The sequence below is a fragment of the Oreochromis aureus genome, linkage group 18 (genome assembly GCF_013358895.1).
Source record: "Oreochromis aureus strain Israel breed Guangdong linkage group 18, ZZ_aureus, whole genome shotgun sequence".
Classification (NCBI taxonomy): Eukaryota; Metazoa; Chordata; class Actinopteri; order Cichliformes; family Cichlidae; genus Oreochromis; species Oreochromis aureus.
The window spans coordinates 17,690,027-17,707,166 of NC_052959.1; positions in this window are offsets into that span (position 1 = coordinate 17,690,027).

Genomic DNA, 17,140 nt, shown 5'->3' on the forward strand with positions numbered 1-17,140 from the left:
CAAAAAAAGTAGTGTATTATACATTACTCGTTACTTTTCTTAAAAGCAATGTAATATGTTACGTAATTACTTACCAGAGAGTTAGTTTGTTACACTACTCATTACATTACTTTCTCATTACTACATAAAATGACCTGAAACACACTATCTCATAATTACCAGTTATACAATAGACCAATCCAGCATCACGGCAAAACGTGTAATGCACACGCAGGTCTAGGTTCTCAGGCTACAGTTCCACACACCAACACAAATCCATATCCTAAGAGGACACATATACAATCTTTCTTTTAGGTTTAAACACATAGTCGAAAACACAAAGCATGAAACCAGCCCTCACAGCAATCACCACAGTGATTCTGCTGTAGAAACATGAATAAGTACAAACAGAGGCCTCTAGTCTGCTTGCTCATCACTGCTTTTGTTACCTGTTGAGGATCAGGCTCAGGCCGCTGGGCTGGGGTCAGCTTAAAATCACTCTGGGTTCTTAGCTAGCTTAGCGTTAGCATGCTGTCTGTGCAGATGCTCGCAAAGAGCGAAAGTTCTGTTAGCAGTATAATGCAGCTATTTCTGACTTGGATGAAGTTTCTGTGCTCTAGTCCTTTTGGCAATAAAAACAAAAGTGATGTCCATATCTCCAATCCTGAAAAGTTCTAAACCGCTCCACCATTGTCCTCCTCCTGCACACAAGCTGTTGCAGAAGTGCCCAGGAAGAAAAAAGCATCCTTGTTCTACCTGCCCAGTGTGCAGATAGCTAAAGAACTTCTTTAATGAAAGTAGCAACGGTAATGTAATTACTGAACTTACTACTACAGTAGCATGTTACATTACTGAGTTACTGAAAAAAGTGATTACACCCACCAGTGGTCATGATCAACCTACCATGGAGTGCACAACTGCAGCCGTGCAAGAACAGCACATTCACAATGAGTGAGTGTGTATCTTGTGTCTTGCCTTGTATACACTTTTATCAAGCACCAAACCCTTCTAGGCCTAACAGAGCGGGCCTATTTCCAACTGGGAACATGTGTGAAGCAGACAATCTCCCGTTGTGCACTACATGCTAGGAAAGCTGTTTGGAACCAGCACTGTCTTGAGTTCATGTGCTAAAAGGTTATTGTCACCATGTTAACATGATTAAGTTTGCTTTTAGCTCAATTACGCAGCAGTTGCAGCAGTTCATCACTCAAATTTTTTTTTCTTTCTCTATTTTGGATTTTTGATGAAGTTGCTTGACCTGAGACGGTGAGTAAAATTTATTTGTCTCTTTGCTGCCACAGGCCAACGCTTAAACAAGGAGGCACACATCCTCCAGCTTCTCCAAAAGATACATACAACCCATAACTCATCCTCTCACTGATTCAGCCAATAATTCACTTAAGAGCACACCTATTGAAAGAGAATGTGTGCATGTGTGTGTGTCTGTGTGTGTGTGTTTGCTGTCTGGCACAGCTGAGTGTAGTCCCTGTTACTATTTGTCTGGACATATATAACAAGGCTCATCAATCTTCTTCAGGGACTGTTCGGAGTTTGGATTAAAAACACCTGGGTCTCGCCAGACTGACTCATGAGGTGGAAACATGCTCCTATACCCTGTCAGAAACCAAATAGTGGTCAGTTTAACACAGCCTCACACAGATGGGCACACATGGGCAGGGTGAGACTGGTGGTGTGGTGCTCTGGGAGCTGTCTGAAATGTTATATCTTCTTCCAGAGCAACTAATGGAAAGAATAGACAGAGAAAGACAGCATGTGAACCTCTTTGTTAAAACTCATAATAAATCTCTGGGAAAAAAGGAAGAACTGTGTACCAGGAACAACCAAAACCTTTGCTTATTGATGATAAGTTGATGACTCAGTATGCATTCAACCTCCTACTGGCTGAACGTTGAAGAAAAACATCAAAAAGTCCAGCAGTGAGAAGGATATTGGCTTGCTTTGTGGCCTGTTTGCCTTTCTTAGCTGTTCTTGGCACTCAGAGAGATTAAGTCAACTATGAAACAAGAAAGGTGAGACCTGAGGTGAGGTAGACTTTAAAGTGTACCCGTATTGAAAGACTGGTATAATCCACAAGAGGAAGGAAGAACAGGCAATCTGAGGGTGTTTCATAAATACATTCCTGTTCAAAGCTGAGGCAGTGCAGACAATAAATTTGTCTAAGTTGACATTCAAGTCTTTCCCTGAAAAAAGAAAATGATGGACAGTGTGTGTATCTGCATACGACTTTGAGTTCTTAGCCTGTGCACATGCAATCATGGGTGTGTGGCTGACAGGGGTGCTATGACCCCGGTCAAGTCACTTGACTTCTCGGCACCTCGGCCTCCCCCAGCTGTAACAACACATCCCCGCTCTACCCGCACAGGCAGGCAGGCAGTGGGCCGGCAGTGTGTCAGGAGCCTGGCTTCAGCCCATCACATGGAGACTGACTGTTTGTGTGCGTTGTAGGTGGAGGGGACCCTTCACCACAGCTCCACTCTGTGGAATTCTAATTATTCCTCTCCACCCTCACCCCCAACTGGCAACCATGCCCTGAGTAAACAAGCAGCTGGGGTCAGGGGCAAAGCAATCAGCACCACTGGGTAGCTCTTAATGGATTGCTGTGTTTGCTGACAGGTGGTTTGGTGGCACTTTGAAATCAATATGGACTCAGTAGAGGCAGGTTTTGGGATGTGTTGTAAGACCAATATGCTTGCATGTTACGTGGCTCATGCAAATAACAATAACAGTGTTATTACTGTTATTGTAGGAGGTGTAGGTGGTGCAATATTTCATAACAATATTAGACGTTAAAGTGTGATAAAAATCTTTGAATTTAATTTACTATTTTCCACTGAGCCAAAACTTTCTCTAGTCTTGCTCTCTTATTCATCGATATCCCTACATATGAGGATCTACATCGCTTACTTAGGTAACAGTGAATGACAAATGCATTTTCAAATGTAGGGACCACAAATTTTTTTTAAATTTGATGTTATTATTAATTAAATCTACATTTTGTGTTGATAATATGTTAATAGATGTATTTTCATCTTAATACATATCTGTAGCCTTTTCCTATAAGTGTAGGTCAAACTTTTTATTGAAGTCTCTTGCGATATAAAACGCACAACCCATCATGCGACAAAGGGCAGTAAGCAAAGTGGACTCAAAAGCAAGATTCAAAGCAGAACAAGTCAAAGTTCAGAGGATTTGTTAATATCAACAAGCAGTTACGGAAGTAATGAAGGTGTTGGACAACAGGATTCCAGAGGACAGTTCGATTTATGGGGACCGGTGTCTAAGAGAGAGAGGAGAAGTGTTGATCTAGGTGAATCCTCAGATAAGGCTTCCACAGGAATGTATTGTGTATGTACATGTGTTCTACACAGTATTGCGTTAGATGTGAGTAAAATTGCATATTTAGGTAAGGAGAAGAGGACTTAGGCTTGATCATTGGCTTGATTTAGTCCTGAAAAAGAGTCATAGGATGGTAGGTCAGCAGGTGAGTTGATGTGATGAGATCAGAGCGAGGGTAAGCTTGGGGTCAGGTAGGCTATACTGGAGAACGAGGTGATCTTCAATCCAACGAGGAACAATGGGAAACAGAGAAATGCAGACATTAAATGAGAAAGCTTTACAGGAATATCATGGAAAGTCCTGATTACCACAATAATGTAGCAGATGATCTGGTGTAGAATGGACATCAGAGCTGGTCCTTAAATACTGGCTGACAGTGGAGTGGATGAGCAGTTGGTGCGATGACCAAAGAGCGGAAACTCAGGCAAACCTTCACCTGTGCAGCCCTGCCAAGACTTTGGAGACTTCTGTGTTGGGTCTTCATAGAGACTATGAGGCAAATGTATTTGTCCCTCGAGTTTTTCCATTTCTTTGTACATTCCCTCGCATCCATTCCAATGACTTTTGTGCACAACATCTGCGAGTTCTCATATTGATTGTTATTTAGACCATAATCACTTCAAAAACTACGGTGTAAAAGTATCCAGAAATGCACAGGAGGACTCCATGATAGTGAGCATGCCAGTCACAATAGTTGTGGGCTGTGCTGATGCAATGTGTCGTTACATTTCCAGGGAGGTGCAGATCAAGTTACAGTGTAGGTTTAACACAGGAGCATAAATCTCCTCTAACACTTGCTGTTGACCTTCTATTATACTTATGGTAACATAATACCTTGTTGTCAACATTGTAAAGTACTATTTCACTTCAGGTGACTGCTGTCAGCTCCACACCTGTGTGCAAGGAGGAGTAAAGGAGAAACCAGTCTGACTGTAAATTATAGCAATTTGCAGCCTAACGACTCTCACTTTGATCCAAAGTAAGATCAGTTAAAATAAATGAGATGTATCGCACCAGCAAATTGTTTATTCGTTCCCCTTATTCTTCTTGGGCTTGTTTTCATTTATTATTTCACTAATAAATACCAACAGTTTGGTAACTTCATAATTTTTTTATCATCAATGCTTCGCTTCACCGCAAACATGTTGTGCAGCTGTAACTTATGTATCTGTAGATTCAAAGGTGAATCACTGCATTGTGTTATATGTTTAGCTTTAAGTAATGTGATAAACGTTTTAGGCCCCTTTGTTGTTGAATCCCATGTAATCCTTTCCACTTGCACTAAAAATCTGGAAAGCAAAGAGCCTGAGTTTAAAAAAAATCCTGCTTTCATCCACCTGAGGTCATGGCAGTTTGTATATGTGTTCATATCATGCTTCACTTCAGGCTCACTACGGAAGGTAGCCGGAAGAGGATGTGGATATGGGTGGAGGGATAGAGTAGTCAAGCTACACACTGCAAAGGGTTGTTTGTGTGGACATTGATACGAATACCAGAAATGACCATAGGGTGTATCTGACTCTGGGATACAAGTGCGGAGAGACGCGCTTTTAAAAGAAATAAACAAACAGGTGGTTTTGTTAACAGCTAAGATTTTTAACACCCTTTAGCTATATGTCTGCCTCACCTGGATTTGAAATATTAAACTTCTATAATTATAACAATAATTATAGTTACAGCTTACATTTATAAATTCCCCTTTTGAAACGCACAAGGTGCTTAATGAGTAAAAACACAGCTGTAGGGAAAAACATAAAAATGGTTTCCATTTTCAAAGACACATAAGGAAGATTTTCTTTTTAAAATTGCAGCTCTCTTTACGCCGCTGTTAAAATTATGATGCATAGCTTTAAATTATGACGCGCATGATGCATGTTTAATTTCTGTCCATTGGTTTTTAAGTGGATTAAAGGATGCTGGATGCCCTCGTAAGTGGCATTTAATTTAAAAAATAAATTACAGTCTGCCACTTTACTAATCCGCTCTCAATCTCTAATATCATTACGTTGGTAAATTCATCTTGGAGCGGGAAGAATGAATGGGCCTCTTGTGTTATTATTATTATTTCTGGCACGGAGCACCACACACACGCCTGTGTAGCACTGACTGAAGGTCTATGCCCAGATGGCAATGGTGCTACAACTTATTGTACAACAAACACATCTTTCAAGTTTCCAGCCAGCACTGGCCTCAATATGGGCTGGGACAAGGGCCAAACAATGCATTACCTCTCACCGCCTAACCTCCACCGCTTCCATTTCACATAGTTAGCCCTCCACTGAACAGGAGCATACCAATCCCCAGGTTGATTTACTGTCCGAGGGATGCTATGGGTTTCCCTGCTCCAGAGTACAGAGGAGCTGCTGTAGAACGCAGTATGTAGACAAATATCCTTTAACACAATGGCACAAATGAAGAGTAAAAGGGAACATTCATACATTTAATTGGTTATCAAGTTTTGTATGGTTTCCACTGGATGACTAATGACTATTTGGAGTTGAAAGCCTTGGGGCCTTGAGTGCTTGGGTGTGTGGTTCTGTACAGTCTGTGTTCTGACAGCTGGTAGAGGAAAAAAAATAACTTGGCAGAAGTTTGCAATCCACAAAAAAAGTAGTCAATAACAGGAACTCAATCAAACTGCCCTGGTTTCCGGTAAGCTATGTACTCTGGACTGCCTGGTCTGACAGGGGCTGGCTTGCAGAAATACTGTTGGCAGCAGGTTGGCCCCCACCGCAGCACAGAGTGCACTCAGTTGGCTCTGTTATGTGTGCCACACTCATTTGTACCTAATCTCAGTGAGGTTTTCATCTTTTATGCCGTATACGGCATTAAAAAGTCATTGTCAGCAATATACATATGTATTGCTGACAGTGACTTGTCATAAGTCAATTTACTGTAACCTGATCTGAGTTATTCTGTTTACAGGATAAACAACATGTGTTAGAAAAGGAACATTTGTGGAAACAGAAGTTTCACATAAATAGTGGTGTGAGTGTGTACAATACTGATCACAGAATGTCTCGAAACCATGGACGTCACCAGCTGATGCCTTTACCCCCTTGAGGTGCGTTTACTGCAGCAATCTTTAGTTGCTGCTGGTCTGTGGGTCTCTGCGTTTTATATTTAGGAATTGGAAAACATGCTGTGTTGGGTTGAGATCAGGTGACTGTCTTGGCAATTGAAGAATATCATATTTCTTTTCCGACTCTTGGGCTGCTTTTGCAATATGTTTCGGGTTATTATCCATTTGCACTGTGATACTCTACCCAATCAGTTTTGCAGCATTTGGCTGAATCTGAGCAGCGAGTATAGCCCTGCACATGTCAGAGTTTATCCTGCTACTTCTATCAGCATTCAAATCATCAATAAACACTAGTGACCCACTTCCTCTGGCAGCCTTTCATGCCCATGCCATTAGCATTCCCTCCACCGTGTTTAACCAATGACGCTCTAGCATCTTCTCATTGACTGGCATCTAAGATTCCAGAGATGATTTCCTTTTATACCACATCCCTGACATAATATGTCATCTGAAACAAAGCTACATATTTATACAGATATAAATACAGTCTTAAAGATTTGGTTTGAAACTTTCCTTTTTGACAAAGCATACAGTTAAGGTTGGATCCAGTGAGCATGAATCATCGTTTAGTTATGCTGCTGTAGGCCTAGGCTGCTTGGGCTTACCATGATGTACTGAGCATTTCTTATTTAGTCGCCTTCCTTTTACTCACCATGTGTTTGTATGCCACTTTGCATTTAATCATTAGTTATTGTTTAACTCTGGCTCTCTTCCACAGCATGTGGTTTGTCCTGTCTTCCTTCCCTCACCATCAACTGGTCGTGGCAGATGGTTGCCCTCCGTGAGCCTGGTTCTGCTGAGAGAAAAGGGCGATAAAGTTGATGCTGACATTGGCTGATATTGTGGTACACGCTGAAAATAATGTCACAGCGAGTAAACCTCCAGAGTGACAAGCAGCGTTAGCTTTCCACACTTGGATTCCACAGCACCTGTCATCACCGCTACCTTGTTTAGTCTAAGTGTCTCTGTCTATCAGCTCACCTAACACAGAAGAGGCAATGCTTTGAAAATCAGATCCAGAAGTGAGAAATAAAAGATATTTACAGGAGCATTTCTAGCATTAGAGAGATTTTTCGTTTTTGGAATGATGGCCACAATCACAAAATCATGGCTTCAAGTATTTGAAGTATTTCAGGTATTTGTACTTTATTGTAGTATTTATTTTTCTGACAACTTTTTACTTTCACTCCCTACATTTTTAAACAAATATCTGTACTTTCTACTCGTTACATTTTCAAAACACCCTTGTTGCTTTAGGGTCAACGTTCATAGCGTTAAAGTGGGCCGGATGGACTGCAGGTGTCCGTATATTGTGTTTGCGGTACTTATTTATCTAGCTAGCACTACAGAAGAGGTGGAGGGAGTGACGTTTTTTAAGTGGTAGGTCATTTAAAATTCAACATTTCTCTCAGACTACAAACTGTTTGTGTGCAGTTTGTCGCACAGTGTGTTGCTAGCTAAAGGTCTAGTTGCTGTATTTAACAGGAAGAGAAAAGAGTGCGACATAACTAAACTGAGAGATGGAGAAAGATGTAGGAACACAGACAGGAAAGGAAAGGAAGAAGAGAGGTTTGATTAAAGGTAAGGTCTGCTCACTGACACCTGATAAACTTCAAATTTAAAGCTAAATAAACTAACACAAACTAAGCTGTGCTAACTTTGTGTTATTCAAATGTTGCATGAAAATACTGGGTAGCTTTGTCCAGGATAAACAGGTTATCTTGCATTAATGTGCTGAATTCATAGTCAAGCACTGTGTTTGATTGGTGCACAGTGCCTGTGGTGCTCATGACCAGAATTAGGTTACATCAAGTGTAGCAGAGATGAATTTGGGTTTAAGCTGATGATGCTTAGATTAATTCACTGAATTCCACCTTTATACTGTGTAGTCTAAATACACAAGACAGTACAAACAGTATAGTGCCAGTGTAGGATAGATGTCAGGCACGATAGCTTGTGAAACTGCTTGTTGAATTCAGTTGTATAAATCCACAAAGAGCAGCATCTTAGCGTTTTCCGACCTGCTGAATCTCAGGTTATAGTTTATAGGTGTGGAGACAAGTCACCCTCTATAATATAGCCAACAGAAAATAGTTGTTTTCTCATTCTTTTTCACTGCTTTGTCCTACATAACAGATTCAAGTACAGTCGTTAGAATTAGAATTTAAATTTGAATATTTTTTTCTTCTCATGTACTAATATTATTTTATTGTTATATTAATATAGCCAAAGGTTCGCTTTGTACAAAAATTGTTAGAGAATTGTCCTTCAAGGAGCTACTTCGTACTTTCTTACTTTTTCACTTTTACTTGAGTAAAAAAGTTAATTCAGTACTTCTAGTATTTTTTAACCTAGGTATTTCTACTTCTACTTAAGTAAAGAAAGTCTGTACTTTTGCCACCTTTGTTCAAAGCAGCTTACTGATGACCTATCAGGAATGAGTCACAGCCTCTTGTGTATCTTTAATCAAGCTCCTGTAGTTATTTACGCCTGCTTATGAGATGTCATATAGGCGCCACCCTCTGGCAGGAAACCTCATCTACACTTAACAAAAAATGAACATTATCCAGTGTTATCAGTCCTCTTTAAAGTTAGTGTCTTCTCCTGTTCTGTTTGGCAAAAAAAACAACATAAAACATAATCATTCCCAGATCAGAAAACATTTGGGGTGGAGTTTTATCACATATGCCTCACACCACCACCTCCCGCATGTGCAGACCACCACAGTCTATCTGTACACTTTCTCACACTCTCTATTGCCCTACTCCATGTTTAGAGCCATGGCTTCAGACTAATTGAATAAGCAGCGACCCTGTGGACCGCCTCTCTGAGGGATTAGGATATGATCTCAAAAGAGCGCTCCTCTGAGGGCAAACATAGCCAATCTAGAGCCATTTCATGCTCTGCGCTCCAGCATATGAGAGGTCGGCATGGAGGCCCACACAGACACACACACACACACACACACCAGAGAAAAGTCATTCATGGGGTCTCAAATCAAGCATGTTTTAAATTCTGGTCTTTCTCTTATGAAGCACAGATGTTCTTTATCTTTCTGTCAACCTCCCAAAATAATGGCAACACTATTAAAAGTCAAAAACTACTCCGGCACTTAAATTTATCACGTTCATATAGCACTAATTGTATTATAAAGAATTATAAAGGTAATATGTTTTGACACTTTTATTGATCAAGTGTTTGTGGTGGCCTGCCTGAATTTCAGATGTCGGGATTTTTAAATCACTGCTGTCACACTTTTGCCTGCATGCCATTCATCAAATTAACTGTATGAATCTTCTAATGACGCTCGCTTTAATTACAGTGATTAACGTTAGCTCCGTGGAGTGGTTCTCACACGTAACGTTGGCTACAAATCCTCCGATCCACCACTTTATTTTTGAGAAAATGCTGCAGTCTGCGAGCATTCACCTTGAGCAGCATTTCTGTGAGCTTAAGGGTTCAGAGGAAGCGAAGTCAAACAGTGTGGGTTTTATTACATGCCTCAGCAATCCAGGAAAGGGGAAGCACATGTCTGGGTGAAATATGATCAAATTTAGATTATCTGTGGATATTTTGCCCCATTTTAACCTCTCACATAAAATGAATCATATAAAAGTCTACCCTAATTCGGTGTGCATTATTTGTTACATGGAGCGTCTTCTTTTCCCCGTGGGCAGCCAGTGTAGCAGTTTATTTCTACCTTTCTTTTTCCAGCTGCCTATTAGGATTGTGGCTTCCCTGTTGCTGGCGTATTTATCCCCTATGGCAGAAAGAGAAGCATGCCATTAGTTCACCAGACCTGCTATTGCTGTCAAAATATGACTGGGCAGTAAGAGTATTAGATACCTATATTTCCTAGTAGAGCAGCCTCCATCGCTGCCTTCTCTTTTGGCACGTGGAATAGAAAGACAAAACCCAGATGACTGGTTCCGAATCTATGAAAACATGAACTAAGTACACTGCTTTGGATGTGGATTCCAAAAGAAAATAATGAAAAAGCCACTGGTGGAAAAAAAAATGCTTCTCAAATGGCAATTCCCCTGAGAAGACATAGTTTGCTGTGATGGTTAGCTACAATCCCAAGTGCATTATCGTGCTTTGTTTACCTGCTTGCTCTTTTTTTTTTTTATTACTCTCGAGTTTGTTTCATGCATTTTGTGCTGTACTGAAAGAAAACGTGTGTTTATTTACTTTTTTTTCCAAATGCAATCATTCTATTTTTTTCAAACAGTGCCAGTTGCAAATGCTCACAGTGCTACTTCACCTCATCTATCTTCATCAAGGGACTCAAATAGTTGGAAGCCATTTTTTGCTTTTTAGTACTGGGTTTCACTTCCACAGTGAAGCCAGTTTGATTCCTTAAGTAGCAGAGGGAATTGTGCAAGAAAGATTTGTAATAAAAGCCTGCACAGGTAAATCAATTTTCAACCTGTCATCACCCACAAGGGTAATATTATTGGAAACAGGCGGTGTGTATAGCATGTGGATGCTGGCAACTGATTTCATGGTCCCTTATGACTTGGGCGCTGTTGAATTCAACACTTCTTTGTGAATTATCATCAAATTTTGGTGGGTTTTTTTCCTCATTTTTTAAAGTTCACTTTTTTGTGCATAGACCAAACTAGCAAAAAACTGTAATTTTAGCATCATCAGAAGATGTATTCAGATCTAATTTTTTTTTTAAAGAATCCCACATTGTAGTAAATATATTAACCTTAAATTAAGCATATATACACAAACTAAAACACTGTTATTCCTTATCCTGTGCTAACAACAAGCTAAACAAAACAGGAATGTATGAATGATAAATCATCAATAATGATAATAAAAGTTTAAAATCAGATTATAGTTGTGTTAATAGTCAAAAAGTAATATTTAAATATATATTGTTGTTAATTTATTACTGTATTCCGCAAAAGAATTTCAAATCAATGTATAATCTCAAGTAAAATAAAAACTTTGGTGTAAATACTGTAATAGTTCAGTTCAAAACAGAGAGATAGGAAGGTGACTAAATAATAAACTCATTTTCTGGATCGATTATCTTAAATAAGGTTAAATATATTTATGTAACTATATATAGTTTGCTTTAATTTAAAAAATCTAATTATTGAATTTGTAAAAAAAAATTTAAAAATGTATATTTTTTCCCCATCGCAGGATTATTAATTCTGCAGTTATTTGAATACTCCCTCTGTCTGGCCAAAGCCTTATCCACTAAGCTGAGTCTCAGGGCAGTCCACAGTTTGTGTGAGCTCTGAATCTGCAGGCTTTGCAGGCTTTCCTCTTCCCCGGGCAGGGCGGAGAGGCTGCTGACTCCACATTCTCATCCCTCTATCCCTTTTCCTCCATCCCTCCATCCCCCAGTGTCCTGTTTACTCTCTGCAGCCCTGTGGCCATACCACCTCGGAGACTCTCCAGACCACCAAGGCCCTGGCGGCCTCCTTGGATTGGTTGGTGACGGCCCTCACCATGGGAACTGCAGGGAGAGGTGCTGGAGTGGGTGGAGGAGTGGCACGGACAGTGGCTTAGTGGTGGGGATTTTTCATGCTGCGAACCAGGCCAGAGGGTGAAGATATGATTACATGTGGCCGGTCCTTGACATTCAAAATATATAGGTAGGATGTTGCATTGTGTGGCCAGGTGACCTTTTATAATGCTCCTCTGCTGCACTGGAGATTTTTTTTTAATCTTTACACTGGCTAATGATGATTTCAAAACCGTAAAAACCATTATGAAAGAGAAATGGGATTTCAGATTATCGTTGGAGAAAACTTTAAAGATGTTTAAAGTTCCAGTTCGAATTTCTTCTCTCAGATTCTACCATTACATTCAGTCTCGGCTCTGGTTGGCAGGAGGTTTTCATACCATCCTTCTTAACTTTCCTCTATTGCCATGAAAGTAATAAGAGATGTTATTTTTGACACTCTGAGAAAACGGGAGGGAGTTATGCTGGCCTGCTAATGTCCTGGGATTCTTTCCAGAGCATTGGTCGCCCTCTGCTGGTCAGAGTCTACAATCTTGTCCTTGTCAGCAATAATGTGGTGTGTTTGCACAAAACCTACAGCCTACCACAAAAGCAACCACAGCAAGCTCCATTATGACATTTAGATTTGCATGGGTGGTCCCTTTTACATTGTTGAACTCAGTGACAGCAAGCTCTTACAAATCTACAAAGACAGCTCGGTTCCAATTTTAGGCAGTAAAAAAAAAAGAGCTCCGCTTAGGTCAGTCCGTCAGCGACCCATTAAAGCAAACAGCACGGGCCAAACAGCATATTGAAGGTTTTCTCAAAACGTTCACTGGCAGGACATCGTATTCTCTTCAGGAAGGCCTGCCATGGTGGAATGATGAAGGAGTGAAGGAAATATGGGTTTCTAGTTTGGATGTGATATATACGAGGTGTTCAGGCCTAGACTTTGGAATAAAGAGAGATGAAAAAAGGAGGCTGGAAGAGGATACAGGTGTGTGTGTGTGTGTGTGTGTGTGTGTGTGTGTGTGTGTGTGTGTGTGTGTGTGTGTAACATCAAGGCATTCTGCATTAATTTTCTGCTGAGGTTTTGGAAAGCAGGTCCCAGCTCCGAGTTAAAAGTGTGTGTTTTCCCCACACTGGTGTGCTGACGTGAGCTCTGTGGGCCTACAAGTTTCTTGTGGCCCCCTGAGTCCTTTCAGAAAGGAGGGGGAGGGTCTGCTGAGACAGCACATATAGGTAAAGAGTGTGGCTTGCAGTGGTCAGTGATTAAGCAAAATTTTAGGAAACGAAAAACTTGTTTGTGTGTTATTGTAAGCAGCTTCTTAACTGGACAGTGCATATGTGTCATTTCGTGTTCCCTTTAAATTCTGAAAGGGAAGCTCTAGTTATTGATTCTAAAATAAAAAAATTTGCTTCCAGCTATATTCCTGAAAAATCTCGCCCAAACCTGAAGCAGTTCTGGAAAATGCGCTGGGGGGGGCCTGACTCTAAAGTGTTTGTGTAGGGTCCTCAACATTTTGACAGCCACAGGATATGTGTGGGCCATTGTTAGTCACTCCAAGTGCTACCTCGGTGGTACAGCTTCCTCCTCTCCCACCAACTTCCATGCACCCACACACACTCAGACACACATTTACATGCCGGAGCCATTACGCACAACTTTCCATATTACTATCACAAGTCAACATATTTTTGTTTTTTACTTTTTGGTAAGTTTCAAATAAAGTTAAAGACTTTTCCTGCATTTGCATTTCATTTACATTTACCCAATAGATACAAGCTGTTGATTCGGGCAAGACTGAATAAATAACATAAGAGTAAAAGTACAAGAAATAAAAACTAGGATAGTGTTTCAATAAAAACTGTCACAAAATTATATAAAAAGGCATCGAACACGTCATTATTTCTTAAATTTTAGCTATATATATGAATGATTTTTTGGTGAATTTAACTGCTGGAAGAAAAGTGTGTCACCGTTGTCAGAAACATCCACCTGATAGTATTTTCCAGCTGCAATAAATCTCCGGCCTCTACCAGTAAGAGCATGAACATCATCCAAAACACCCCTGAATAGACACAGACACAGTAAATCTTTTTTCTGCTTGCGCTGCCTGCCACACAACACATAAAATGTCTCCCTCAAAATGGGCTCTTTGTGTGGTCAAGTGAATATAGCCCGAAGAATGAACCGCAGTGCTGTGATTCTTTTCCTGTTTCCCCCCGTCTAAAAGCAGACTGCCCTGAAAATGAAGGCAGGCACAAAAATGCCAAACCAAGAACAAACCAGGGAGGAATTTTTAGCTTAGGTCAGGTATCAGTGATCCCCCAGCAGTGACCGCCAATCTACGATCAACACCCAAATGGATGTTATTAAATGCAGTCAGCAGCGGTGGACAGTAATATGAGGATATCTGGCTGCTGTGGCTGTATAGTGTTTCTCAAAATATGCAGTATTGCAAATGTTGGATCCATCTTTTGCGCTCTACTAAATGTTTCAACACGACACAAACTAAGCTGACACCCATTAAATCATTAAATCTTTTGCTTCACCTCAGAGTGACCCTTATCTCTCAGTTTCATTGTTGTGTCATCCATCTAATCCTCCTGTCCCGTCCTGAGCTTCATCGTGGGAAATATTTCATACTACAATAGGAGCGGCTGTACGGGTTGCCATTTGGTTGCCTTGTGCTGTGTTTTTGTTGGCCATGGTGGCTGTTTTTGGGAGTCAGACGGAGAACAGGCTAAGGGTCTTTTCCCCTCTGTACGGTCCCTGCTGCAGAGAGTGCGGGGCTCAGCTCATCGATCACTGTGCACTGGGAGGGAGGACAAACTCTGTGGGTGGGATGGGGGAACATAACAGAGACATGTACAATATGGATGTAAGAAGCTTACATACATCTAGTATGCTGTATCCTGTAACATATGAGAGCTCTACAAGTTATATGTGAGCGCAGGCAAGTCACACACTCACACACACACAGTTCATTGGGCTAGATGAAGAGGAATCCAATAAAACATGACAGGGGTATGTTGTGGGCAGGATAAGTAGATGTTTGGGGGGCTGAAAGGGTCAAGAAGGGAATCATTTGTGTCCCTGGAAAAATCCAAAGAGTTAAAACATGCACACAAGCAGCGTGTTCAGACACCCACGCCTGCACACGAGCTCGCGTTAGCGCACGAACCTCAGAGACCGAGAACATGCGCCTTCGTTCTGTTTGAACAAGACGATCGGCTCCATTTAGTCACTTCAGCAAAAACTCCTCAGCAAGAGCTAAGGCATAAAAGAGCGAAACACATACATACGGAGGCCTGATAGATTGCGGCTCTTTCGGCCACAGAGGCCTCTCAGCGGGGCTGGCAGGATGAACAGAGACCCCATGCAGGCTGAGGGGTGAGTCGGAGGGATGAGTAAATACAAATCTGATGGAAAGGGACCGCCTAACCAGCAGTAGGGCCCAACCTGGAGATGACATGGAGCCAAGCTGATGACCCAACAGCGGGGAACCACCAAGATCATTAAAGGTTTGAGCGTGACCATTTGATCGAAGCTGAAACCACTAAGTGAAAACACCGGACGCAGCAAGCTGCCATGTTTCTCCCTCGTCTGGAAATCAATCTGCCTGTGGGTGGGAGCTATTTTCATTCCAAGTCATGATGCACTCTCACTGAAAACAAAATTTTACTGTAAATATCTGTCAACCATCTGGGACGTCAAGTTCCAAAAAATATCTGGAAAATTATCATTAATATCAGACTAATTTGATTTTGGCACACTTTAGAACATCAGCGTCCCTCATAATTTCTAGCTAAAGCTCTGTTAAGTGTAAGTGAACTTCTCATTGAAATTATAGCATTTTAGCTGCCTGTTAGAGATCCTGATCACAATAAGCAGCTCATTATCCAAAAACAAAGGCAACAAACCCAGGTGAAATCAAGTTTCATTATTTTTGAGGGACATCGTCCATATTTTCATGAATGTTTTTTATGATGTTTCTGCTAAGAGTGACCAAAGATGGCAATTAAAGAGTAACAGCAGACGATATAACACCGGATACTTCAGTGTCATTAGAGCTTTTAGAAAAGTTCCTAAAAGCATCTGGTCATGCCAGATTAAAGCAGTAGGTGCAAAACCACTGAGTGCACTGAACTGAAAACGAGTGTGTTTTATTGCTTGTGAGTTACACATTTCGTAGGTAAAAGGAACTGCTTTTTTCTTTCAAACTTACATAGTCTCGGTTTAACAGGAGAACAGTAGTTTGCAGGTGTTGCTGTTCAGGGTGAAAACTGTGAAGGAATAATTGGACATTGTGTTCTTATTGGTGTCAGACTTCAGCGGAGTAAAAAACAGATCACTCACCCAGCATGTTCCCACCGCTGGACGTGACGACACGTGTACTGCTATTAACTGAACATAAACATGGTCTGTTCCTCCCCTGCACAAATCAGAACCACCTGCCCTCGGGCCCTGAGAACTAGCTGGTCCTCTCTCCGGACCTCCTTTGAGAGAGCGAGAGAGAGAGCACCTCTTGTTTGGACAAACGTCAGAGCCGGTCCAGCGGCCTCCTACATGAAACGAATAGTGGAGAAAAGAGAATCTTACCCTTCGTGTAGCCTCCTTCAACCCCAGGCTTCCTCTCCACCCCGTTGCACAGAGCCCAATATTTTTTAATTACATACAGGAAACTCCTGTTACAAAGGACACTTTATAGTCAATCTAATGGGAGGCTGTGAGAAGTGCTGGGGTCACCTCTCCCTCTCTCCCTGTCTAATTGATTGTGTGTGGGTGGTATTGACTAACAAACTGGAGAGTGTGCAACCTAGAAAGTCGGGTCAAAGATGACGGCCCACTTTCTCAAAGCCAAGAAGGCACAGGTGCTTGAATGTAACACGCTTCTTAAAGACACCAACAGCAAAACTATATGTACAGCTATTGTCTTCACTTTTAGAAGCCCCTGATTTAGCAGAGAAAACTGCCTCTGCAGCACCTTCTGTCTTATTTTCTTGTTCGTGTATCCTGGATTATAATACTTGTCAGTCTTAACAATATTTTATATTGCCAGACAAAGAGTTAGACATGTCAATAAGCTTTTTCAATTCTCAGATTTTTTGCTCTGGTGGTCTCTAACTGACAGGAACTGAGGCGCTATTTGTTATCTTTAGGTCCAATAAGTACATCTGGTTTTGGTTTGGCTCCTCAACATCGCCCCTGGAGATGTGGATGGAGGGGACTTAGGGGTGAGGTGGGGTGG